Here is a 26446-nt window from a genome sequence, read left to right on the forward strand (position 1 = left end):
ACTATAACTGGTGTGAAACCTATGGTTTTTTCAGTGAATTTAATAGGTTTTTTAAATGCCAATTCCTAACTATAACTGGTGTGAAACCTATGGTTTTTTCAGTGAATATATATATATTTTGCAAATTTCTATGGCAAGATGAAACCCCTCACTTTGTTCCTTTTCAAATTAAATGTATTAAGTGTTACCACTTTATTCCAATCAAGATGACTTCAGGTGTGCCATACTTTTGTCATAAGTAAGACTGTTAGCGTTCTAGTTGTTCTTTAGAACACTCTGGGACATTCTGTCATTGGGCTATAGTTGGGCTACATCTGGCTGATATTTGGGCTACATTTGGGCTCTTTTGTCTCTGGTGGCCATCTTGGAAGACTGCATATCAGAATTTTTTTTAGTGAAATTTAAGAGGATTTGAGAAGTCACTCAAAATGTGCCCTAATTTTTCTTTCTTCAGCACTAATCATAATTTCTATGGCAAAATGAACGCCCTCATTTTGTTCCTTTGCAAATTAAATGTTTTAAGTGTTAGCACTTTATTCCAATCAAGATGACTTCAGGTGTGCCATACTTTTGTCATAAGTAAGACTGTTAGCGCTCTAGTTGTTCTTTAGAACACTCTGGGACATTCTGTCATTGGGCTAGAGTTGGGCTACATCTGGATGATATTTGGGCTACATTTGGTTTTTTTTGTCTCTGGTGGCCATCTTTGGGCTACATTGAGCTACATTGGGCTACATTGGTCTACATTGGGCTACATTTGGGCTCTAACATATATATAGCCCAATGTAGCACAATATATATTTTTTCAAAGTTAATTTTCGTAAAAAACACTGGAGCACATATCTTGAGACATTGCAAAGGCACATCGGGCTACCAGTCCCTACAATTTTGCCAAGTTTGGTGGAAATCCATTCAGCCGTTCGGGCTAAAAGTGAGGTCGACCGCCCTATGGAAATTAACATGGGGAAAACACGTTTTAGGACCCCCCTTTTATCTTGGCCCCCGCTTGACGAATTCCCCCCGAAACTTTCAGGGAAGGACCGGAGCTACGCGAGGCAAATTTGAGGAGATTTTCAGGCAGATTCGTCAACCGGCGCCAAAGTTATTCACAATAGAATTTTGAGATTTTGCATTGAAAAAAATCCTACCTATAACTACCTACTGGCGACAGCCAGTAGGTTATATATATATATATATATATATATATATATATATATATATATATATATATATATATATTGCCGCTCGACTCTCCTTAGAATCCACAAGAAAGAGATATATATATATATTACCTACTGGCGGTCGCCAGTATGTATATATAGTTAGGATTTTTTCCCTATGGGATTTTTGAAAATTCTATGTCTAATAACTTTGGTTTTTGTGGACGGAATTGGCTGAAATTTTCAGGAAAATGGCACATTTTGTTTCTGAGCAGCCCCTGAAAATTTGGGGGGTGTTCATCAAGGGGGGGCCGAGAAAAAAGGGGGGTCCCAAAACGCGTTTTTCCCATGTTAATTTCCATGGGGCGGTTGGCCTCACTTTTAGCTCGAACGGCTGAATGGATTTGCATGAAACTTGGCAAAATTGTAGGGACTGTTAACCCGATGTGCCTTTGCTAGGTCTCAATATATGTGCTCCAGTGGATTTTGAGAAATTAACGTTCAAAAAAATATATATATCTGTGACAGCGCTCCGGGTAGCGCTCCGGTTCGCGTACTTTTCGCGTAACGGAACTTTGCGAAGCGAAGCTGATTGGTTCTCCGGTGTCTGTCAACATTCTAAACAGTCCGGAGCGGCCGCCATCTTGTCTCTCGGTAGGATCGAGAGACAAGAGGAGGCCAAAACGAAGGGGGAAATGACCATAAGGGGGCATAGTAGATCCTCCCTGACCCCCTAGGTTTGAAGAGGAGGTTTTAAAAGGGCCCCGCGGGGCAAAAAAAAAATAATTATTTTTTTATTTTTTGCGTGGGAAGCTCCCGGTTCGCGCACCAGAATGCGGTCCGGGGAGCGTACTATGAGGAAAAAAGAATGATTGACTTTTAACTTATTGTATGTTTATTGATTGTTCGTTTTGTTGTTTTTTTTTAATTTATTTATTTTGGTTGTACTTCATGAATTAGATATAACAATGAATAATGTCTCAAACAATTTTTAATTATTAAATAAAAATTTATTGGTCAGAATTTTCATAGTTCAATAAAACTTCCAGCATTACTTCATCTGGAATCTCCTCAAACATGCATGTTTCTATGTCTTGTAAGCATTCAATAAATTGTTCATCAAAGGACTGATCCATAAAATCTTCATCTAAAAATTCTTCATTTAAAATCTCTTCAGATGTAATGTCGAAGGAAACATTGATATTTTCGTGCTCCCCTTCCATTTTTTTGCTGTAAATTGCATAAAAAAATAATTATATTAGAAGAGTTAGGGCACTGTTGGGTTTAAGTTCAGACAGGTAGTTCTGTTTTTTTAACAGTGAAGTTAAAGTAAGTAAATTCATAATTGTAGCAGAGAAGTGTAAGTCAATCAATAAATATAACAGATGAGCTTATCTGTAGCTATAACTATAGCAGGGGGACAGTAAATAATTATCAAAAAACGTTTTTACAAATTAATTTAAAGTGCCCCTTACAAATTATCAATTTACTTTACAGGGAGGTGAAAATGTTCTTGAAATGTAATTCAGGAAGTAGTAGTGAAAATGGCTGTGTTTCCCTCTCTTTCTTTATATATATTCAGGTACATAACCAATCAAATGTCAGGTAAAAAAAATTGAAAATGAAAGTAACATTTTCATTGGTTGTCAATTCCAACTCTTCAGATGTGTTTTGTGAAGTAATTTACCTCAGGGTATTTAGAGAGGTCTACAGGCTAAATGGCTAAATGTAATTCCAAACAAATTTATGAAAATGGTAGGGATTGGTATGTAGTATGAGCTAATCTATATTTGGTGAAAGTGTTTCCAGTCGTTTTTCTGTAAATTACTTTCCCACCTTTTTTAATGGAGCGCTTCCCGGGAAGCGTCCCGGTTCGCGAACCAGCAGCGTTACGGGAGTCCACCATTTTGTGTTTCAGTCGAATTAAGATACAAGATGGAGGGCAAATAATGTTCAGAATGGGTAGAAGGGGGCACGGTAGACGTATCTTGACCCCCTAGGTTTTCTGAGGGTGGCTGAGGAGGCCCATATGTGCGGGAAAAAACCCATTTTTTTTGCAAATTTCGCGCGGTTAGCTTCTGGTTCGCGTACCGGGTAGCGCTCCGGGGAGCGTACTTTGTTGAAAATTTGTGAAAAAAGTTAGAGTAAAATAATAATTGTGAGTGATCAGATGTAGGGTAGCTCTGAGAAGAGCTTTTGGGTTTATGGTACATTTAGGTACTTATAAGTAGGTACCAATGCACAGTCTTAAATTCAAAATGAAAATTCTGTTGCCCTCATCTGAGAAGTGAACTCCATCTCCTCTGTAGATATCTTGCATGCAGTAACGCAAGTTATTGTTGTACATGGAGCCCATTCCATGGTCTCTCATGTAAGCTGAAACAGATTTGTTTACATGCTTCCTCGACTTCTCAATTTGTGGACAAAATTGGTTCGACCACCTCCATTTCTGTCTTTGGCATATATTTGAATATACCAAGGCAGTTTGAGGAAAAAGTGCCATTAATTGCTCAAAGGAGTCCTTTAAAAGCATTTCCAGACCTACCCCAGTCAAAGTGCCCAAATCATTACCTCCACAGTGCACAATTAACAGGTCAGGTTTTGGCAAATGCATAAAGGTTTTCACCAATGGTATCAATTGGTGACATTTTAATCCTCTGTGGCCAAACCACTTAATTTCCACATCTTGTAAATTGAGGTTAGGTAAATTTCTGTTCTCAGCATACCTTTGAGCCCAGTAGATGTAACTATGTCCAACAATCCAGACAGTAAACATGGTGAGAGAAGTTTCTGCTGCAGTCAGATGAAGTGTGGTAATGAAATGGCAGATAAAACAGTAGGAGTTTGTAAAGAAAAAAAAACTGTGGAGTTTCAGTGCTAATGATTCACTAGCAGTGATTGGTGGATTTCCATTTCTGAAAACAGAAAGTTAGGGTGCATGGATGTGTTCTTTGAAAGATGTAATTTGAATGGTCATGGAAAAAACATTTAATGAAAGATTGCACTGGATACGCCGGTGCACTGAGAGTTCAGAGTTCAATTGAAACATTGTTGTGTGAACTTGCAAACATCAGAGGTCTTTCAGGAGGTGGTTGCTATGCAAAAAAGGCAGAGAGGGCAGAGGGGGGAAGGGTTTTGATTTGAAAAAAGTGAGGGAAGAGTTTTGATTGGCTAACATGAGAGATATGTGTAATGAATATCTGCATTTCTGTGCTTTCTATAGCTGCAGCCTCTGGAGTGCATACTCTTTGTTCTGCTGAAGACAATTTGGTGTATTTCTGAGACTGTTTTGAAACTCATAAAGAATTTGCTAAGGTGAGAAAAGATTTATTTAATTTAGATAGACTATAGTATGCTTTAAGGACAAAATTATGAAGAAAGCTGTGTTTTTAAAATGTTGCTTTGTCTAAAGTGTTTTACAAATAGATTTTGTTTCTTTGAGAAATTGTAATTGAAAATAATGTGAAGTATTAGCACTGTCAGGGTGTTTTTGTACATAGGAGCTGTGCAGTGTTTTCAAATTATTACTTGAAAATCGTTTTTGAGGAAAAGGAATGCTTTTAAAATTTATCACAAGGAAAAAATGGTGTCTGCTTCTTTATAAGGCATTTGAGTGTCTCTGATGTTATTTTTCCCATTTTAATTGAAGAGCTTTCTCCGTGGGGCAAGTTCCTTGTAAATATGCTCCCACCTGTGCTTGGCAAATTTAGATTTTGATTCTCTGAGTTACATAGCCATGTTAAAAGTGTCCCAAAAAATGGTGCAAGGGCAATCAAAAACCCCTTTCATGTGTCTTAAGGACATTTTAAGTCATTTCCTCTTGAATGTAGGTATACAATTGATTTATATGTTGTGTTTAAAAACGTTTTTTTTTAAATCAATTACATTTCTGGATATGTACTGCTAGAGCTTCATAGGTTGTTTGGGGCATATTTATAAGGCATTTAAGTGTCTCTGATGTTATTTTTCCCATTTTAATTTAAGACCTTTCCCTGTGGTGCACGTTCCTTGTAAATATGCTCCCACCTGTGCTTGGTAAATTTAGATTTTGATTATTTGACTTACATAGCCATGTTAAAAGTGATCCAAAAATGGTGCAAAGGCTTTAAAAAAACACTTTCATGTGTCTTGGGGCATTTTAAGTCACTGAGGAAACAAAGGTGATGTGATTGTGCAATGAGGAAAAGAAACTGCACATTTTTCAATTACATCACCTGTGTTTCCTAAGTTTATGAATAACATTGTGCAGATGAAGTTTAGGTCTGTCCACGGACACAAAAGAGGTCTGGCCTTTGTTCAAGAGTCAAGTGGACATGATTTACTTCATTGGTAGGCCTTCACATATATTAACTCCTCTGTACTCTGGAGCGGTGGTGCAAAAGATTTGCTATGTGACGACATATTTACAACTTGATGCATCTAGACAGATGTGTCATGCTGTCGTTTTTGAGGAAAAGGAATGCTTTTAAAATTTATCACAAGGAAAAAATGGTGTCTGTTTCTTTATAAGGCATTTGAGTATCTCTGATGTTATTTTTCCCATTTTAAATTAAGAGCTTACGCCGTGTGGCTTGTTCCTTGTAAATATGCTCCAACCTGTGCTTGGCAAATTTAGATTTTGATTCTCTGAGTTACATAGCCATTTTAAAAGTGTCCCAAAAAAATGGTGCAAGGGCAATCAAAAACCCCTTTCATGTGTCTTAAGGACATTTTAAGTCATTTCCTCTTGAATGTAGGTATACAATTGATTTATATGTTGTGTTTAAAAACGTTTTTTTTTAAATCAATTACATTTCTGGATATGTACTGCTAGAGCTTCATAGGTTGTTTGGGGCATATTTATAAGGCATTTAAGTATCTCTGATGTTATTTTTCCCATTTTAATTTAAGACCTTTCCCTGTGGTGCACGTTTCTTGTAAATATGCTTCCATCTGTGCTTAGCAAATTTAGATTTTGAATTTTTGACTTACATAGCCATGTTAATAGTGATCCAAAAATGGTGCAAAGGCTTTAAAAAAACACTTTCATGTGTCTTAGGGCATTTTAAGTCACTTAGGAAACACAGGTGATGTGATTGTGCAATGAGGAAAAGAAACTCCACATTTTTCAATTACATCACCTGTGTTTCCTAAGTTTATGAATAACATTGTGCAGATGAAGTTTAGGTCTGTCCACGGACACAAAAGAGGTCTGGCCTTTGTTCAAGAGTGAAGTGGACATGACTTACTTCATTGGTAGGCCTTCACATGTATTATCTCCTCTGTACTCTGCAGCGGTGGTGCAAAAGATTTGCTATGTGGCGACATATTTTCAACTTGATGCATCTAGACAGATGTGTCATGCTGTAAAGTCCTGTGCCACATGAAACTTGCGTCAGGTTTCATATAGGTGTTTTGTTGCAGGGTGGGCATTCATTTGCATGAAAGCCCTGTAAAAGTAACACAGTGAAATTTAGAAGATTTCACTGAGTCAGCTTTATAGCATTCCTGAATCAAATCCTTATGGCTGTTTGAAACAGGCATAAGGAGTGAAGCACCATGCAATGTGTGGCTTCCTCCTGTGCATTGCAGTAGACATGTCGTGTTTACGACGTGACTTGTGCAATGTGTTGCTTTTGCGGCTCCGATGCGTGACGCATCTGTGCTGTTTTTATTCAATGGTGTTCCACAATGTAAATGTGCCACACCATGAGTAGCAGAGCAGTGGTGCACATTAACTGGTGCATTCCTGGGGATGTGTCAGTTAATATAAATCTGTCCCTATACATTTAAGTATGTGTAGGGGACAAAGAGTCGGTGAGGCTTATCCTAGGTTAAGAAGAGATGAGTCCTGTTTACTGAAGACTTAGACATAGGCCTCACCTCTTCAGCATCGCTGGACATGGCTAAATAATAGCTGCAATATGATTCTCTTGTTAAACAATTTTACTATTCTAGCCTCTGAGATTTGTGTCTTAGTCTCCAACATCTCATTGTTGTTCTCTTTTTTTAAAGATAACGACAACATCAAGCATGAGTGATAATGAGCAATCAGTTGATCTCGATCTTATCGTTGAACTTGTCATTGAAACGTCAGTGGAAGTAGATCCTTTAGATCATTTAAATCCTGAGGATGAGGAAGAATATGATGAGAATGCTGATTTGTCAGAATTGTATGATATAGGGTGGGAAGCTGATCTGCTTGAGCCTATCTAGTAAAAATGTAAACCATTTCATTTAAAATTAAACAATAGTTCAAAAATAGTATGTGTGTAGTGTCTTTATTAAAATAATCAAATATGCTCGTAAAATTAGTTCAGATTCACATATAAAACAACACAGGTAAAACAATTAGCAATTGCTACTATTTGTGATTTCTAAATTTGCCAATGCACTAAAAATTATTCTATGTTAAAATAACAAGCAGGGTGTTAAGTTTTTGATGACTGTTATTGATTTACTGTTTGGTAATAGTGATTAATAACATTTTTTATTATATTTTAGCACAGATTCAACTGCAGATTATTTCAAAATTTGAAAATGCCAACTAAGAATCGAATTAGAAAGGCTACAAGACGTCAAAGACAGCAGGTCCATCAATTACTGCAGCAGTCCTCTACAAAAAAAACTTGTCAAGTCACCAAGAAAGCACCGGGTAAGACCACGAAAACATTCATAAGAAATATTTGTAGTAAAAAAAGTATTTCTATAGAAAATGTTTCAGTCCAGAAAAAGAGAAGCAATTTAAACGGAAAGGAAGGGCCAATCAAAAATGTTACTGCTAGAGCAAGAGATAACTCTGTGCATGATAGCAGAAGGAAAGAACAGTTTAGGGACATTCGTAAACGAATGTTCCGCAACAGGATAATTGGCAATTTGTTAAAAAATATTAACAAAGGTCAACAGAAAGTGGTTTTTTATAAGAGAAAAAAAAAGTTGAGAAAGTTATTGATCAAGCATTTGAAATTAAACGAAAGTTATTTATTTTGATAGTCAACAGAATTAGGAAGGTAAACAAGGTAATTTATGATTTCAAAACAAATAGTAGATGGAAGAGAATAATTAATCATAGTAATTTTTGTGATGTTTTCTCAGGAGACTGGATGCATAGTTCAAGTTCTGAGGCATTTTTTAATGAGGAGAGTTATTTCCAGGATAATGATTTGGTACATGCAGTTGACACCAGTGGTCGAGCTTATGAAGTGAAAGATGGGTGTCCAGTTGAAAAAGAAAAACTTGTAACAACAGATACAGAAGAGGTGTTAGGTAATGAGGTTTTAGGAAGACGTCCTAAGGGTCCTGTGTACACCTGGAAGTGTAGTAGTATTTGCAGTGTGCGACAGGATTCAATCGATTTGCTTTGTGATTTTGTACGGACATTTAATAAGAAAAGTTTGAAGCAGAAAATGAAGTTGTTGCAAGAATTAGATCCTTGCAGAGTGAGAGAAGTGACAGGTTTGCATGGTCATTCACTGGCTTGTCTTTCCAGGAGAGTATGCCAGAGTGTTTTTCATCATTTTAGGATGCTAGCAGTGCATCATAATAAAGTGAGGAAATTAGAATGTTGTATTATGCTAAGAGTCCAGCAATTATGCTTAAACAATTATGTGCTGCTCTTTTCCATGGTTCTGAAATAGATGTGAAGAATATTTGTGAAGAAATTGAGTTTTGTTACTTTGGAAGTAAAGAGGAGAATGTTCAAATTGACCCAGAAGAAGAGGGTAATATTGAAGATAATGTACAGGTTTCCAGTACAGATAATTTTCAGAAAGAAATTGCCACGTTTCAGGTGAAATCAAGTGAGAGGCCTAATTTCACTTGTGTGTGTTGTCGACGCACTTATTATAAGAATCAGACTAAGTTAGTGGATTTATATGCAAAAAGTGAAAGGGAAAATAATAGTGAATGGAAGGATTTCGCAACATACTTGATGGTAGAAAATTGTTTTGATTTGGGATCGGATCAACGTGTGTGTACTTATTGTTGTAACAAATTAAACCAAAACCAGATGCCAGCTAGGGCAGTTCATAATAATCTGGAATTGGTAGAGATTCCTTCTGAATTGAAGGATTTAAATACTTATGAATCTATTTTGATTCAAAGTATCCATCCCTTTCAGGCTATTGTAAGAATGGAGCCAAAGACAGGGAAGTTGCCTCCATCAGATTTACAGAGAGGATTAAAGGGAAGAGTTGTTTATTTGCCTCTAGATTTGAACAAAAACATTAACACAATTGGAGTAGAGAAAGTGGAAGAGGAACCTCTAGTTATCATAGTTAATGGTGTTCCGACAAAGAGTAAGAAATTATGGCAAGATTTAGTGGATGTTAGGAAAGTCAAAAAGGCAACATTGTATTTAAAAAAAAATAATAAGTACTATAAGAATGTATATGTTGCAGAAGAGGAAGTAAGTGAGGAAGAGGATAGCGATTTGTGTCCTGGTCAAATTGAAAAAGTAGAAGCCTCTAAAAAGGAAGAAATTTATGAATATTATAGTGTTCATCCTTTGCATTCCAAGGAAGCTATGGGGAATGCTATTGAGTTGTTTCAAATGAAACAAGCCAAAGGGAGTCCCATTAGTGTTTGGGAGGAAAGTTTGGAAGCTCAGTGTTTCCCACAGCTATTTCCCACAGGTCGAGGAGGACGATATGATGAGCGACCTGTTCAAATTCCTGCTTCAGAATACCGGACTTTACAATTGTATGCAGAAGATGCTAGGTTTCGACAATGCATTCCCTATTTGTTTCATCTCCTGTTTGAAAGCGATCTGTCAGGACTGTCATATGCAGTGAACCACATCTTGAAAAGTGGTATACAGATGCGAAACATCTCGGCAAGGGACTTTATGGATAAAGTCAATGTCCAAGACAGTATTTTGGATTCTCACCTAATTAATCTCATGGCGTGTCAGCGTGGTACTAATGAGTACTGGTACCGTCGTCATGGTGATTTAAAATGTATGCTGAGGAACTTAGGAACTCCGACATGGTCCCTCACTCTGAGCTGTGCCGAGTATAGCTGGGAAGACTTACTTAATTTTCTACGAGAGGTAAATGGAAACATTGAAAATATTGAATTCAAGACACCAGGAGAACTGTGCTCTTTGGATCCAGTGAATGTATGCAGGTACTTCAATCATAGATTTGAAGCTATGATGTCTTTCATCATGAATAAGAAGAATCCACCTCTTGGAGAGGTGTTGGATTTCTTCTGGAGAAAGTAGTACCAAGCAAGAGGTGCTCCTCATATACATATGCTGCTATGGATCAAGGATGCACCTAAATTTGGAACAGATCCGTATGACTTAGTGATAAGTTTCATAGAACAGTATTCTACGTGTGCTGTTCCAAACGCAAAGGAGAAGAAAAGCCTAAGAGAACAAGTTCTACGTTTCCAAAGCCATCGTTGTGGAAAGTACTGTCGTCGTAAATTCAGAAACAAGGACAAGTTCTACACCAAATGTCGTTTCAACTTTCCACGACCGGTGATTTCTAAAGGAAGAGTAAACAGTTTGATGTCTTCGCTGTGACATAATGTGACGAGGAAATCACCCAAAAACACATACAATTTGAAAAGAAACGAAGAGTCCAAATACATCAACGACTACAACCCTGTGATTTTGTCCATGTGGAATGCTAACATGGATATACAGTTTGTGGCTGACAACTGTATGGCTGTGGCTCGGTATGTGACATCTTACATCACCAAAAAAGAAAAGACAGAATTGAAGGATATTTGGGAGGATATTTCCCATGAAAAGAGCCTCAGCAAGAAGTTGTACAGTTTCAGTTTGAAGATGTTGTCGCATCGAGAAATCGGAGCTTACGAATGTTCTGACCTCTTGTCTTCAGCAAGTCTCTATGCCAAATCCAGGAGTATCGTTTGGGCGAGTCTTGGTCTTGCTGCAACGTGAAATCGAGTTCTAAAACCTGTCCGGGAAATTGAGTATTTGGCGGAAAAGGAGCCAAACAGTACCGACATTTTGAAGACCAACATGTTGGATACATATTATCCAAATCGAAGCAGTCACCTCGAGAATGTTTGTCTATATGAGGTTCTACAAAATTACATATTCAAGAGGAACATCAAAGAAGATATTGAGAAAGGAGTGTATGCTGTAATTGGAAGTGAGGGATGTCTGGTCAAGCAAAGAAAATGCCACTTGGTAAACCATCGAAAATTGAGTGGCGAATCTCCAGAAAAAAAGAGTTTTTCTATTTAGCACTCTTGCAACTTTTCAAGCCTTGGCGTGCAGAAGAAGAACTGCTTGGAGATTTTCTTTGTTACGAAGACTCTTTCAATGCCGCCAAGGAAACCATAGAATGTTCTGCTTTTCCCAAATATCTAGAAATGTTGACTTTGGAAATCGAGCAGGAAGCAACGATTGCAGCCGAGATTGCTAGAGACAGTTCTCAGGACAGTCAGAGTACTGTTTCATTGAGTCAGGATCCACTAGGAGGACCTGTTATCGAAAATGAAGCCGCCACTGCCATGAATGAAGTAGAAAGAGCCATGGCACATGCTCAGGAGGATGCGGTTAACTTAGAAGACTTGGAAAGAAAACTCAACATAGAGGAAAATATATGACGAAGTTACCAAGCAAATTGAGCATGGATTAAATCATGAGAAGAAAGAGTGCTCATGTACGTCGTTGAAGCCTGTCCGATTGTACGTGAGTGGAGAAGCGGGAACTGGAAAAAGTTTCCTCATTAAAGCAATTTCTTGTTATTTGCAGGAAAGGACTGAGTCATCGCTGTCTTGTGTTGTCACCGCTCCAACTGGACTGGCAGCACATAACATTAAAGGTATTACTTTGCATCGTCTACTGATGTTGCCAGTGGAGCATGACAACAAATTACAATACCACAAGTTATCTGGAGATGCTTGTTGTGAAGTTTCAAGGGTCTTGAGGAAATTGAAACTTCTTATCATTGACGAAGTAAGCATGGTTTCAAATCTCATGCTTGCCTTTGTGCATTTGAGAATGCAAGAAGTTCTTAAAACAGAGTATGATGTGTTATTTGGTGGCAAACACATCATTGTTTTCGGAGATCTTCTGCAGCTAACACCAGTGAAAGGACAACCTGTGTTCAAAATACTCACGCATGAAGATACCAGGAAGTGCCTAGGGAGCATTGGCAATGTCAATATATGGTTAAACTTCAATTATGCTGAACTGCATGAAAATATGCGTCAGGCGAAGGATGAAGATTACAAGAATATTTTACAAGATGTTAGAATTGGAAAAGTGACCGAGTATGCGAAAGAAGCTTTACATGCACGATTACTGTCAAATTTATATCCAGAACAAGACATTGTGCCTGAGAATATTTTTAAGAAAATTACTGAGAAGAAATCTGGAATATGTTTGATGCCAACTCTTGCAGAATGTGCCATCTTCAACAACAAAATGTTGAATTTAGAAAAACAAGAGATTGTGAAACTTGAAGCTATTGACAAAATAGAGCATATGGGAGCAACAATTATTTTGTCTGAGAATTTGAAATCTAAATTGGATTCATTAGAGAAGACTATATCTAAAACTGCGGGTTTTGAAAAGACTTTGAATGTGTGCTTAAATTGCCGAATCATTTTGAGAAGGAATTTACATGTTGAAAGAGGTCTGGTAAATGGATCAATGGGTAATGTTGTTGATTTTGAAAAATACAGAAATAGAGATGGTATTGAATTTTTAAAAATTAAATTTGATGGCATTGAGGAAGTACAGCTAATTGGTCGTTCTTCTGCTAGATTTTTGCTTGTAAAAGACTTATATGTGCGCCGTAAGCAGTTTCCTGTTTGCTTGGCATATGCGGTGACAATCCATAAATCGCAAGATTTAAGTGTAGATAGTGCTTTAGTGAATATTGGCAGTTCTGTGTTCAAGGAGGGTATGGCTTATGTGGCATTGTCACGAGTTAGAACTTTATCGGGATTGTACTTGATTGACTGTGATGTCACAAACATTTGTGCAGATCTAGATTGTGTTAAGGAATACAATAGGTTAAGAAGAGAGTATGCGCCACATTTGCCTCAATATCCTTTGTTTGAGAAAGGTGTGGTAGGCCGGAAACGAAGAAATGTGACCAATAGTAGGGAGGTTATAGCAAAAAGACGAAAAGTTGATGAACCTGAAATTATAAGCAGAAAGAAAATGGATTCTGTTGAAGATGTTGTTGGTTTTAAATTTGAAAATAGTTCTGGTGTCAACTGCTATGCTAATGTAGTGGTTAATGTTCTCTTTTCACTAGAGACTTTCAAAGAACAGATTGTGATCAATTCGGAACAAAGTTTATGCTGTTTGTTGAATTCTGTGTTAGAGAAATGTAGTGCTGATAAAACGAGAGTAGAAAGTGTGTCTGACATTCGTTTTCTGTTAGACGAATGTTCAGGTCAAACAGAATTCTCTGAAAATATGCAGCAGGATTGTCAGGAGTTTTTAATGTATATGCTTGATGTATTGCAAGGTGAGGGTGTAGATGTAGATTATCTATTTGGCCTTTCTTATCAATGGCAGCATGACTGCGAGAATTGTAGGCTATCAAGTACTACTAGTGTAGATTCTGAAAGATTTATATATTTAACTTTGCCAGACAGTAAATCAGTGTCCTTTCATAAGCTAGTAAAAGCAGCTGATCCCAACATGGAGTGTAGCCAATGTAAATCTGAAATGATGTCAACATTATTTTTACGAAGATATGGCCTGTATGTCATTTTAATGTTCCAACGATGTAGGACTGATGGAACAAAATTGACAACTTTAATAAAAAAATGTGTTGCTTCGCAGTTGTCAATATCAGGAAGGACTTTTGTAACTGCAGCAATTATATTTCATGACGGTCCTACAACAACATCAGGACATTACACAACTTATTTAAAGTCCAGAAACGGCTGGTCATTCTGCAACGATTCTGCTTTAACTTTCAAAAAGAAATTGCATTTTGACCTTAAAAATTCTTACCTGGTGTTTTTAAAACCAAAATTTTAGGGACAGAATGTTGGGATTTGTTCTGAGCAATTTCTAGAGGTTCATGGAGTAGAGGGAATGTAAGTCTGCAATTCTGTCTAGATTATTTATCCAAACTTTGGATCATAATGTCATTTTAAAAATTCAAAAATATAAACCTGATGCAAGTAACTCTGCTTCATAGTAAGCAGTATCAGTGTCATAGGAAATGTAGAACATGAGTGAGCAACAAGGGTAAGATATTAATAGTCCAGAATTGTGAAAGTAATCTTAAACGTTTTCTTTCTGAAAGTTGCGAAAATAGAAAATGACGGGATTTGCTTACAAGAATTCCAAGAGTTGTAAATCGCTCTAACATGATTTGGCCTTGTGAAAACATGTGGTAGAATGTGAGAAGTCTTTTATCATATGTAACATATTTTTCAAAACGATAGAGGTTTTCTTTCAGAAAGTGGCGGGCTGAAAATATTAACAGCACAACAGAGTGTAAGCTGTTCATAGGACATCCTTCGACATCATGGAAAGTAAGTTAATTTTAAGGAGTTTTGAATTCTGATTTCTTATGTTGTATGGGTTTTTTAAACACAATCATTTTGATTGTGTTTTTCTTTCCCCGCTGTTACATGATGAATACCTTCAAGTCACTGATTTGAGTGAAATTTGATACATTCTGAGAACAGCAAAAATAAACCATTTAACTTGTGTAATAAATTCTCTACTTTTTGTACTTATGATATACATTTAGAAATGTGAGGTAGACATTGAGAAACTGAGGCTTCTGTAAGTGTCAAAGTTAATGCATACAGTGCTGCACTTCTGGGTACTGTTTTATTTTGAAACCTGAGTAGGCCTCACCTCAAACAAACCTCTGGAAAGGACACATCTTATTTGCATCCTGAAACAATCATTTAAAATGTTAGGGACAATTTTATGATGGCTTTACATCTCTTTTGCGCTGCCATTGCATCACTGTTGTGAGACATCAGCAGTGCAAAAGATGCACCATGTTCCAAAATAGGCCTCACTTCATCAGTATCAAGATACTGTTAGTTTAAAATATATATCTTTAGGACTGTGTAGGGGGCCTAGAGAAGCAGAGGCTTCTGTAAATGTCAAAGTTGTTGAAAAACTGTTTGTCCTTCAACCTTTTCCCTTGTCTTTTCTAATTTTTAAATTCATGTTTTAATATTTTTCAAATGTTTGTTCTCTCTTTCACAGATTGAAAGTATGAAAAAAAAGTGAATAAGTTAACAACAATTATAAGGTAAATGTTTTCTACTCTTTTCGTTACATTTCTATCACATTCACCTACTATAGGGCTTCAGACTATAGAGCTTTAAACAAAGTTTAACTAAATGTGGAAATTTGTAGCTGTGCCCGTGGCTTTTAGGTCAATGCGCAAGTGCATTGACCTAAAATGCGTGTGCACATTACCAAATCGCCGTCTGTTCCCTCAGCCGCACTCCTCCCACACCTTTGAAGTGAAGATTAGCTTCACTTCAAAGGCCCCAGCTGCTTTACACCCTCATTCTGCTCTCCCCGCTCCGTCCCCTCCCCTGTCCGCCGTGTGCATTTCTCGTCCCCCCCTCCCCACACTAACGCCACTCACACACGCAACGCCACTCACACACGCAACGCCACTCACACACGCAACGCCACTCACACACGCAACGCCACTCACACACGCAACGCCACTTACACACGCAATGCCACTCACACACGCAACGCCACTCACACACGCAACTCATCCACGCAACGCCACTAATCCACGCAACGCCACTCATCCACACAATGCCAATCATCCACGCAATGCCAATCATCCACGCAATGCCACTCATCTACGCAACGCCACTCATCCATTTGCAAAACCAAAAGGACAAACTCTTCTATTGTGTGACCTATTGCATTTTCAATGCTTGATTCTTTGACTTCCTTATCTATTTTGTTTTCCACAATTATATCCTCTTCCATCTTTTCTTCGGTAAATAAATCTATTAAACAGCATCTCTGGTTTAGTCCCTATAGCTGTCTTTCTTTTAACATTACTCTCTGTTTACTTCCCTTGTACTTACTCCTTTATTTTTTTTAAAAAAATGTTGGGGTTAGCTCCCGGTTCGCGTACCGGCGAGCGAACCGGAAAGCGAACTAAAAAAAAAACAGCTTGCCAGAGTGTTACACTTTCTAGCAATTTTTGTATAAAGGGGAGGTAGCTCTGAAAAGAACTTTTTTTTTAATGTTTTTGTTGTTTTATATTTTTTTTTCTTTTTTGAACATTATTTGTTTTTTTTTATTTTTTGAACAATTTTATGTTTTTTTTGTTTTTTTTAAAGGGAAAGAACAAAAAACAGGTATTGAAAAGGTCTCAACAAGAGCAAAAAAAAAAAATTATTTATTGTGGCGTTTAGGGCATTGGTGTTTTTCAAATGCTAAATTAACTAACTTAACACTCATATTCGCACATGAAAATAAGGCGCCACAATATAAACATACAATTTTCATATGTACAACATTTTTTGGGATGTTTGGCACTGTATCTCGTTCTTCTGCAACCGACAAAGATATTTCGGACGATGTCCTGGCCACAGAAGTTGGAGGGTTATCTTGCAGGTCACGCCTCTCTGCCCGGCTATAATTCAGAGGATGCCACCTCTGCATGTGACGAAGCATAGTGTGGTTCCCATAACTATATTTCTTTTCAGTGCCTCTAGATAACTCATCCTTGCAAATTAGGCACGCCACATAACGTGCATTAACTTTTTTCTTTCCTGCTGGAATAGAAAAAAACTGCCAAATAAAACTAGTTTTTTTTTTAGATACCCGGGGCAACTCTTTCAAAAATTGTGGTGCCTGTTCTTCCTCTTCTTCCTCTTCTTCATCCTCTTCCTTCTCTGGGTTTGCCAGGAACTGTGGAGTTGGTCCTCTCTTTTGAGGAGGTGGTGGTGGTGGTGGTGGGGATCCAGCAGCTGAAGCAACTAGTGAAGCCATTTTCCAAAATAGGTCTTCCTTTCTCAAAGTTGAAAGTCAGAGTGAGAAAAAAGGTGGGGGCTTTCATCATTTGGGAAAAAATAGTTCTAAACCAATGAAAAGTCTTATTTTTAGGTCACATGACCTAGTCTTACATCATTAGGAAACCAAAAGTGAAATGAACCAATGAAAAGTTTTATGAACAAGTCACATGACCTGTTCCGCTTACGTTACGCGCTGCGCACCGCGCTCCGGTTCGCTTCCGGAAAGCTGCGTTTCGCGCCTCGTTCGCGGTCCGGAGCACTTCCGGGTGCGCTAACGCAGCGCGTCACGATGTTGATTTCTAACGCGGCAGTTACGCAAACGGAACGTTTACCGGTTAGCGGACCGGGTCTCGGCATCAAATTGAGCTAACGGAAAGCTTCCCGGTTCGCGAACCGGGAGCGGAAAAAAAAATATTTAAAAAAAATTAATCATAAACATATAAAATATATTTTTGGGTTTAAAGAAAAATACATTTTACAGCTACAGATATTAGCTTTTAAAAAACCAATGAAATTCACTGAAAAAACCATAGGTTATAGACCATATATAGTTAGGAATTAGCATTTGCAAAACCATATTTTACTCACACAAAACCATTGAAATTCGCATATATAGTTAGATGCACTAACTATATATCGCGCACCCGCAATCTACTGCTGATCATGCCACATATTACATCATTCATGACATGGTCAGTGACATCACTGATGACATCACTGATGACATCTCAAATGACATCACTGATGACATCACTGATGACAACATCCAGTGACTGCATGTTTATGAAAAGTCAAAATATGTCTTACATATTGAAGAATGAGTGGATGTATAAGTCTCTGGATGAAGGATTTAGTAGGTGCATGACTGACTGTATGAGAGAATGATTAAATATGTCTCACTGAGTGCATGGGTTAGTGACTAAACTGTCTTAATTTGTGCATCATTATGTCTGTTGTTGTGTAAACTGCTGCTTATGTTGATCATTTGCTTTATGATTATGTATATTGGTTAATGAAAGGTTGCCCAAGTATTTGTTTGAGAGAGTGAGTGTGTGTGTGGGTGGCTGTGAGGTGTGTGACTCTGTGCATAGATGTGTGAGCGGTGGATTCACTAGATGTATGGGTTTAAAAGTGCATGTGGAAACATCTGTATGGGCAGTTGACTGTGTGCATGAGTGTATTGGTGAGTTAATGGATATCCCAGTGCTACATGTCCAAGTAAGTACATACGTAAAACACAGTACATGTGAGAGTTGACATTTATAAATAACTGTGCATAAGAGCCAGTGAATGTGTGAGTGGCTGTATGGATCATTGTAAACTTGTATCAGGGATTGTATAAGAGAGTAAATATGTGTTAGTATATGTTTGAATAAGTAAGGTGTGTATAACTGTTTAGATGAGGAAATGGAGGTGTGATTGATGACTGACTAGGTGTGTGAGTAACTCCATGGATGAGTGACAGTCTGTGACTGTCTGGTTACACTGAGTGTATCTAAGGTTTTATTAGAGTCTGAAGAGGTTCATCGTATTATCACATGAATGATGTCATCAGTGATGTGATCAGTGATGTCATTTGAGATGTCTTGAGGTAGCACTGCCCAAAATTGAGAAGTTTCACTGGCACATCACTGATTTATATAATTATTTTTTTACCCGTTTTTGTAGTCCTGACTCGTTTTCCTTTTCCTCATTGTAGACAATTATCCCCTGGAAGAAGGCAACATTATTGCCGAAATGCATTGGGATTTATTGAAATGTTGTTTCGTGAAATGAATGCATCCAGTGAATGAACTATATTCTTGTGAATACAACAAGAGTCTTGTTAAATACAATAAAAACCAACATTAAAAACTTGAATGACTAACAGTGGAAACCTATTTTATTAGGACTCGCAAGGAGCCCGGGGGTCACTTCTCAATTTTGGGCAGTGCTACCTCAAGCATTTTCTTACACCCCTTGTCGGAGGGTGTTACTCCGGAGCACCTTACAACATTGAAACCTCTCTTCAACACAGCAGTGCGTCCACTCACACCCTAAGTCATTTGAGATGTCATCAGTGATGTCATCAGTGATGTCACTGACCATGTCATGAATGATGTAATATGTGACATGATCAGCAGTAGATTGCGGGTGCGCGATATATAGTTAGTGCATCTAACTATATATGCGAATTTCAATGGTTTTGTGTGAGTAAAATATGGTTTTGCAAATGCTAATTCCTAACTATATATGGTCTATAACCTATGGTTTTTTCAGTGAATATATATATAGATATAGATATATAGATATATAGATATATATATATATATAGATATATCCCGCTCCAAACTTCATCTCCCAGCAAATAAATAAATGGGTCGCACTCTCAAGGTTGTTTCTCAGTGATTTTATTCTTACACCAAGACAGAGACAAACACAGGACGCGTTTCGGCTTCGCGCCTTTTTCCAGCTGTGCATAAAGTGCTTACAATTTAAACGCCATTATATCCGGCACATTCCTAGTGTTTTCGGGCATCATACATCAACATTAAAAAAACGGAGTCCACTGTGAATTGTAAATTAAATTAAACAGAGGCGCCATCTTGAAACATGCAAAATACAAACATGGATAATACTTATAATTCATTATATAGCTTTTCACATTATCAATGCGTAGTAGTTGAGAAAATTACATTTAATCACTGTAATTCATTTGTTACTGTAACAATTCATCCGATCATGGAAATTAACTTCCCTTTCAAAATTGAGCCCTCGATGGGCAAAGACCACATAATTACTCATGAATTTATAAACAATATCACCAGCAATACATTCCATCATCAATTGGTTGTGGTTCTTATGATTTAAATGTCAAATCCCATCAAGGATGTCCATTAGCAAAACTAAATTGAGCCCTGAATGGGCACTTTGGCCTCTCATTTTTATGAGAGGCAATAAGTAAATTTCAATCCAAACTTTTCATCTTATATCATAGGTGCCTCCAAATACAATTATATACTGCCTTTAATAGGCTAACCAGCAGACGTATCCAAATTGCTCTATACTTTTCATTATTCAATTTTGGGCACTCAAAACAAAGTAATTCAGCATTAAGAAACCCACAGTTTTATCATCAGATCTAGTCATCAACAGTTTTATCCTAGATGAATTGATAGCTCTTCTTCAGTGTTGAAGCCCCTCGGAATACTAGTTTGCATATCTATGATATAACTCGATTCTAGTCTCCGTAATCTCAGCTCCTGGTTCCCACCTTGATCACTTGCAGGGACATGGTCAATACAGTAGAACTTCAAAATATTTCTATTGCTGTTATGGAATTTAGCAAAATGCCTGGCCACAGGGTATGAGAAATCTTTATTCTCAATCGCTCTCGCGTGTTCCAGAATTCTACGTTTTGTTGGGCGTATTGGACTCCCAATGTACTGTTTGGCACATGGACACACCAAACAGTAGACACAAACCGGAGTGTTACAGGGCAGAAATTTGTTAATAGATTTGTCATGCTTCATGCCTGGTATTTTATATGATAAAACTTTGCAACAGTTTTTACAAGCTTTACTCTTGGAGCAAGGAAAAAACCCTGTGACTGTGCAAATTTTTGGAACAAATGGGATGGATTCATAATGGCTCTTAACCAATGTGTCTTTCAAAGATCTACTTCGTCTAAAAGTTATCTGTGGGTAATCAGGGAGAGTACAGTATATTACCATGTCAGTTTTCAGGATATGCCAGTTGCAACAAAGTATTTTCCTCAAGGTGCCAGCCTCATTTCAGAAAGTAGTAATGAACCAGAAAGTTTCATTAACTAAGGTCCTTGTTTGTTTGTCTCTTAGTAGACAGTGTCTAAGAATTCTGACCACTTTGGCTAAATGTTTTAGACAGTAAGTCTGGGCAGTAGCCACATGTTTTAAATCTCTCTATCTCTATCTCTTCAGATGATGCTGCATGAAAATCATCTATATCAGTACAATTTCTTTTCATGTGGAGAAGCGCCCCATAAGGCATACTGTGCTTCAGAGATTTTTTTGACTGCTGTTAGCTTCTAAGATAGAATTACCTGCAGTTTCTGTCCTGAATAGGGAGGTACAAATCTTGCCCCCGCACAAAAACTTTCAAATCCAGGAAAGAGACTTCCGTTTTACTCAAGTGGCCACTGAAGTGTAGGTTTAAAGCATTTTTGTTGAGCTCTGAAGTACTCTTCTGCATCTTCCTGTGGTACCTTCCATAGGATGAATAAATCATCAATATATTTATACCATGATATGATGCAACTGAACCACTGATTGTAATTATCTGCCCACGAATAATTTTGCGTAGGTGGGGGCAAAGCAGGTGCCCATGGCAGTACCCCGTATTTGACGATAATGCTGTTTGTTGAACAGGAAGATGTTATTTGTCAAACAGAACCTAGTAAATTCTATTAACATTTCATTATGTTCGGTTAACTGTAATTATCTCCCTTTCAAGAAATATTGTATTGCTTGTAGGCCCTGAGTGTGTTCAATTGAGGTGTAGAGACTTGTCACATCTAACACTATCATCCCATATCCTGTTCCCATAATCCATGGGAGTCCATAATGTTTCTGATGGAATGAGTGGTATCTCGTTTATAGGAGGGCAACGTCCTTACAAACTCTGCCACGAAATGATCAATATAATGAGACATTGACTCAGTTAAGCAACCAATGGAGGCAACAATTGGGTGCCCTGGTGGTCGAATGGCGTCCTTGTGAATTTTCGGCAGATGGTAAAATGTTGTTGTTACTGGGTATGGGCATGTCAAAAACTTAAACTTGTTGTCGTCAATCATATGTTTGTCTGCCCATTTTTGGATGAGTACATGATACTATTTAATACTGATAATATATTCATCCTTCGTTATCCGCATGTAACAGTCAGTATCTGATAATTGTCGAAGTGCCTCTTGTGTATAAAATTCACGTGTCATTAAAACAATATTTCCTCCTGTGTCAGAAGGTTTACAGATCAGACCTGGATCATTCTGAAGTTGTTGCAATGCAGCTTGCTGTCCTTTGGTCACATTCATCCTTAAATTGGTTGCTGGCATTGACCTCATATGTAGCAAGTCTCTATTAACTGACTCCTCAAACATATCAATCGTGTCAAAGGTAGTCATCGGGATGTACGTTGACTTTGGTTTGAATTTGGTTTTTACAAATTTCTGTTCAATCTCAAAGCGCCTTACATTCGATATATTCGATGTCTCATCCTGTGAACTAGTAGGTTCTTGACTGGACAATATTTGCAATGTCCATAGATCTTTACCTATCAAGGTGTTTGCTGCCATTGCCTGTTGATATCTCTGAGTTTGTACAGGTGTATGTTTAATTGCCTGCTGCTGTGAACCTTTTAAAGTAAAGAGATAGAGGTAAATCCGAGTTTGTGTATATTCAAATATTTTAGTGGGGCAGAAGGTAAGTCCTTTCTTGAGTACCAGTTCCTCATCTTTCGTTAATCTTTTCTTTTTCAGATTTATAATGGTCAAATCTTGAGCTGGCATTATCTCTTGGACCCTCCCTTGCTGCATGTTTGGCCTGCTATCTCTTGATTTTGACTTGTTGAGGCCGCCCCTTCGTGTTTTTCTGCACTGTCTTGGCGTCTTTGTTCCGGGGGTTTGCCTCTCCCTCCCCTTTGCTGTGAATTCCGCAGTAGTTGAAACTCCTCGAAAAAACGGCCTCTGGCGGCAAGACTATGTGCAGCGCTTGTGTGCTCTTCACCCGAGAGTTCCCCATCAGTGCTTACAGTGGATTCTGATGTGTCCCTGGTTTCCACACTTTGAGGGGCTGCACTTCTCAATGCCCGGCATGGTACATAAAATTTCCTAACAAATGTTAGTATTCTCCCTTGCTCGTAATCTCTTGCATCCTGATTAAACTTGGTGTGTTTGCGTACTTTGATTTTCTCCTGGTAGGCGATAAGGCGTTGTTTAATTTTTTCCCGTAAGTCCACCTTTGTTGTAGTGTCCTGATTAGATGCAATAATCGCTTCCAATTCCTCAATCTCTTTGAGGCATTTCTCTCGATCGCTCCATGTGAATTTAATCATTATTTTCAACATACCAGCTGAGTTTTCTGTGGTATATTCTGACCATTCCTCTATGAGAGCCGGATCCGGGTTCTCGTAGGATGGAATTGCATAAATTCTCAGTCCGCGAATGATGTAATATGTGACGTCATCAGTAGTGCATTGCGGGGGCGAGAGTTATAGTTAGCTGAACTAACTATAACAGTGGAATTTCTATGGTTTTTTAAGAGGAAAATGCCCAACTAACTATAACATCCCTGAAACCTGTGGTTTTTTCAGTGAATTTCTAAGGTTTTTTTTAAAATTTTTGGTAAACCTTTATTGGCAGTAATCAGTTACATTCAGAGTCTACTAACCATCATGGTTGAACATAGGTATAGAGGTGGTTGAAGCAAGCAATATAAAACAGGAGCAATGTAAAAGTACACCTCACAAAATCTACGTTGTAACTCAGGAGAGCTTAGTACCAATATGGCCACAGGATTAGTGAAGGGTTTTTTTTTTTTTTAAATTAAAGAAGAGCAGGATCTGATGCCGAACAATTAGACCTTACCAAAGCCAGGGTTACACATGAAACAGGATAATCACAGTCAGGACCACCGTAGGCAGGATATTTGTGTCAGTACGTAGAATCAGGATATTCAATAAACATTACACGCCCCCACCCAAACAGTGTCTGTCCGCCGTGTCATAAAGCATTAAAAAACATACACCCTTTTTCTGAACTAGTAAAACGCACGGAGAGTTACCTCTAGTCAGTCCGGCAAAGAAGAAGGTAAAGAAGAAAGGAAGAAAGCCAAAATTTAACAAGAAAGATAAAGGCCATAGAACAGAAAAGGAAAAAGAAAAACAAAAATACCCCACCCCCATCCCCCCACCCTGCACCCCTGCATACGGCTACGGCCTACCCCCCTAGCAGCGTGCCTGTCGCCCAGTATCTAAACCCGAAATATAGAAGGAAAAAAGATAAAGAGGAGAGAAAGAAACAGTATTCCACACAAAAGTAAGAGAAGGAAAGAAAAAAGAAATTAACTAAAACCCCACGGTAGGGGAAGAAGAAAACATGGAGGGTCCCCAGTACAGGCCCCCGGCCCCCCCCCCTCCTCCCCCGCCACCTCGTGTCATTGCAATGATTCCAGAGTGAACAATAAGCATCAAAGACATCAAAAGGTGCAGGATAGTAATTGCAGCCCAACTCCTCAAGCCACCCGAGCAAGACGGAAGTCCCCCCATGCTGTTACAAAGGAACAGAAGTGTCATTGATGCACATACACTCATGTAGCCCTAATCAGAAGCACGTCTCAAATATTGTGAAGCGGGATAAGGCAAGTAGAGTATCACATTGAACGGGCAGGCCAGATCAGAAAAGAATAGGAAGCCTTGCAACGTTCCAAGTAACTGCACCGTCAAAAGTCATCCGCCGCCATTTTGGCCGTCCACGATCCGAAGAACAATGTGCATCACAACAAGGACAGCCATTTTGTAGTTTCCGGCTCCCACAGCAAACTCGTCACCAGGAGAGGCGCGCGAGAGGGAGAATAATAAAACATAGCCGGTGGTGTCTCCGATTAGACGATGTACCCCTGGAATCAGGTGCCCATGAAGCAATCCATTAAAAACAAGCAAGGAGTTTTCCATGCGCGAGCCTTCTTCTCGCTGCCGATAGAGTCAAAGCGAGGTCCCACCACAGTGCCTGCATGGCAAGGCCCAGCACGGGCCACATAAATAAAGTCTTGCAATGAGGATATCGGCGGCAGGTTGTCTTCCCATTCCATCGGCACCAGGTTCACCCCTGTAGCAATCCACATCCAATGTCGCCCTTCCAGCGCACGGGAGTCATCTGATCCTCTCCCCTCGATCTATTGTGCACGCTGCCAACGCCATTTGCAGACATACCTCAGTAAGGCGCTACTCATATGAGGGACCCCCAACATGAACGCCGCGTCAACAAATGCCTGGGCCGCCCGCCCTAGGTTTGAAAAAAAGGGCATGGTGTCATCAGTTCCCCCACGTCCGCACACAATAAGAGCACCGTCCCCACTTTGTGGCGGATGAGCGCATACGAGCCCCCGCAGTCAAAAAACGCCACAGTGATATAGCGCCGCAACCAGCTCCGATTAACTGAGATGCGGAGTGTAGGCAGCGCATTGCGGGCCAAGCAGAGTTCCAACAGAGTAGCCAAAAGCAGTCGGTAAACAACCAATGCCGTCGGGGGGGAAAGGGGGGGGACACCAAACCAGCGCTGAAGAACGGCATGTGTTGTGTCCTCACGTTCCACAAAGCAGCGCTGGAGCAGAGTTCTTGGGGGCGGGCTGACCTGCATAGCGGGTGACCGGCACCTCCAGGGTCCATGCGGCCGTTGTTGTCACACTCTCGGGCGGCGGTGAAATCACGCGGGGTCCCGGCTTCAAGTCTCTTGCAGGCCAAAGTTACAGAGGTCCGCAGCTTCGCTTTCGGGGCACGGAAATCCATCGGAGTCGGACGCAGCTGCTCAGCGCCCCCTCCGACACACGGGAGCACCGGAGCCGCTTGGGGTGGTCGAGGGGATCAGGCGGCGGGAGAGGAGAGCCATCGGAGCCGGGAGCCCGGGCGACCATCTTGGCCGCCGGTCTGGCTCCGCCCCTCACTCTAAGGTTTTTTAAATGCTAATTTCTAACTATAACGTGCCTGAAACCTATGTTTTTTTCAGATCACATATATGTATATATATATATATATCACGTTCACACTGCTGCTTGAACGACCCTCAACCAAACAACGCTGATGCTGTCGGTAGCAGCAGCCGCTACCTTAATGCTGTAAGTACTGGATCCCACCAAATAGAAGGAAGCAGAGACGGCACACCAGGAAACCTTGCACAAAACCCTTTATTGTGCACTCGTTAACCCAAGACGACGCGTTTCGGCGTAAGCCTTTTTCAAGTAACCGCCATTTTGTTTTTTGCCACACTTATAGTCCCACAACTATTTCAGTACACAATAGACATAAAGAAAATACTTAATGGTAAACCATTAACAATGAAAAGATAAATTCAACAAATTATGTTTCATTATGTCAGCAATTCAGCATTCATTGTATGCATATTGGTGAGTGCGTCTAGTGTGGAAAGTGGGCGATGTCAGACTACCCCGCTGCCAAAATTAATAGTGGTCGTAATAGTTGTTGACAATAAGCCCTGCCGGGAACGTTAGCAAAATAATATATTATATTAAGCAACGGAAACCCGCATATATAAGTGTCAAGGTAAATATTCCTCGTGACATGGTGCCTACATCGGCTTGGAA

The sequence above is a fragment of the Lissotriton vulgaris genome, chromosome 8 (genome assembly GCF_964263255.1).
Source record: "Lissotriton vulgaris chromosome 8, aLisVul1.2, whole genome shotgun sequence".
Classification (NCBI taxonomy): Eukaryota; Metazoa; Chordata; class Amphibia; order Caudata; family Salamandridae; genus Lissotriton; species Lissotriton vulgaris.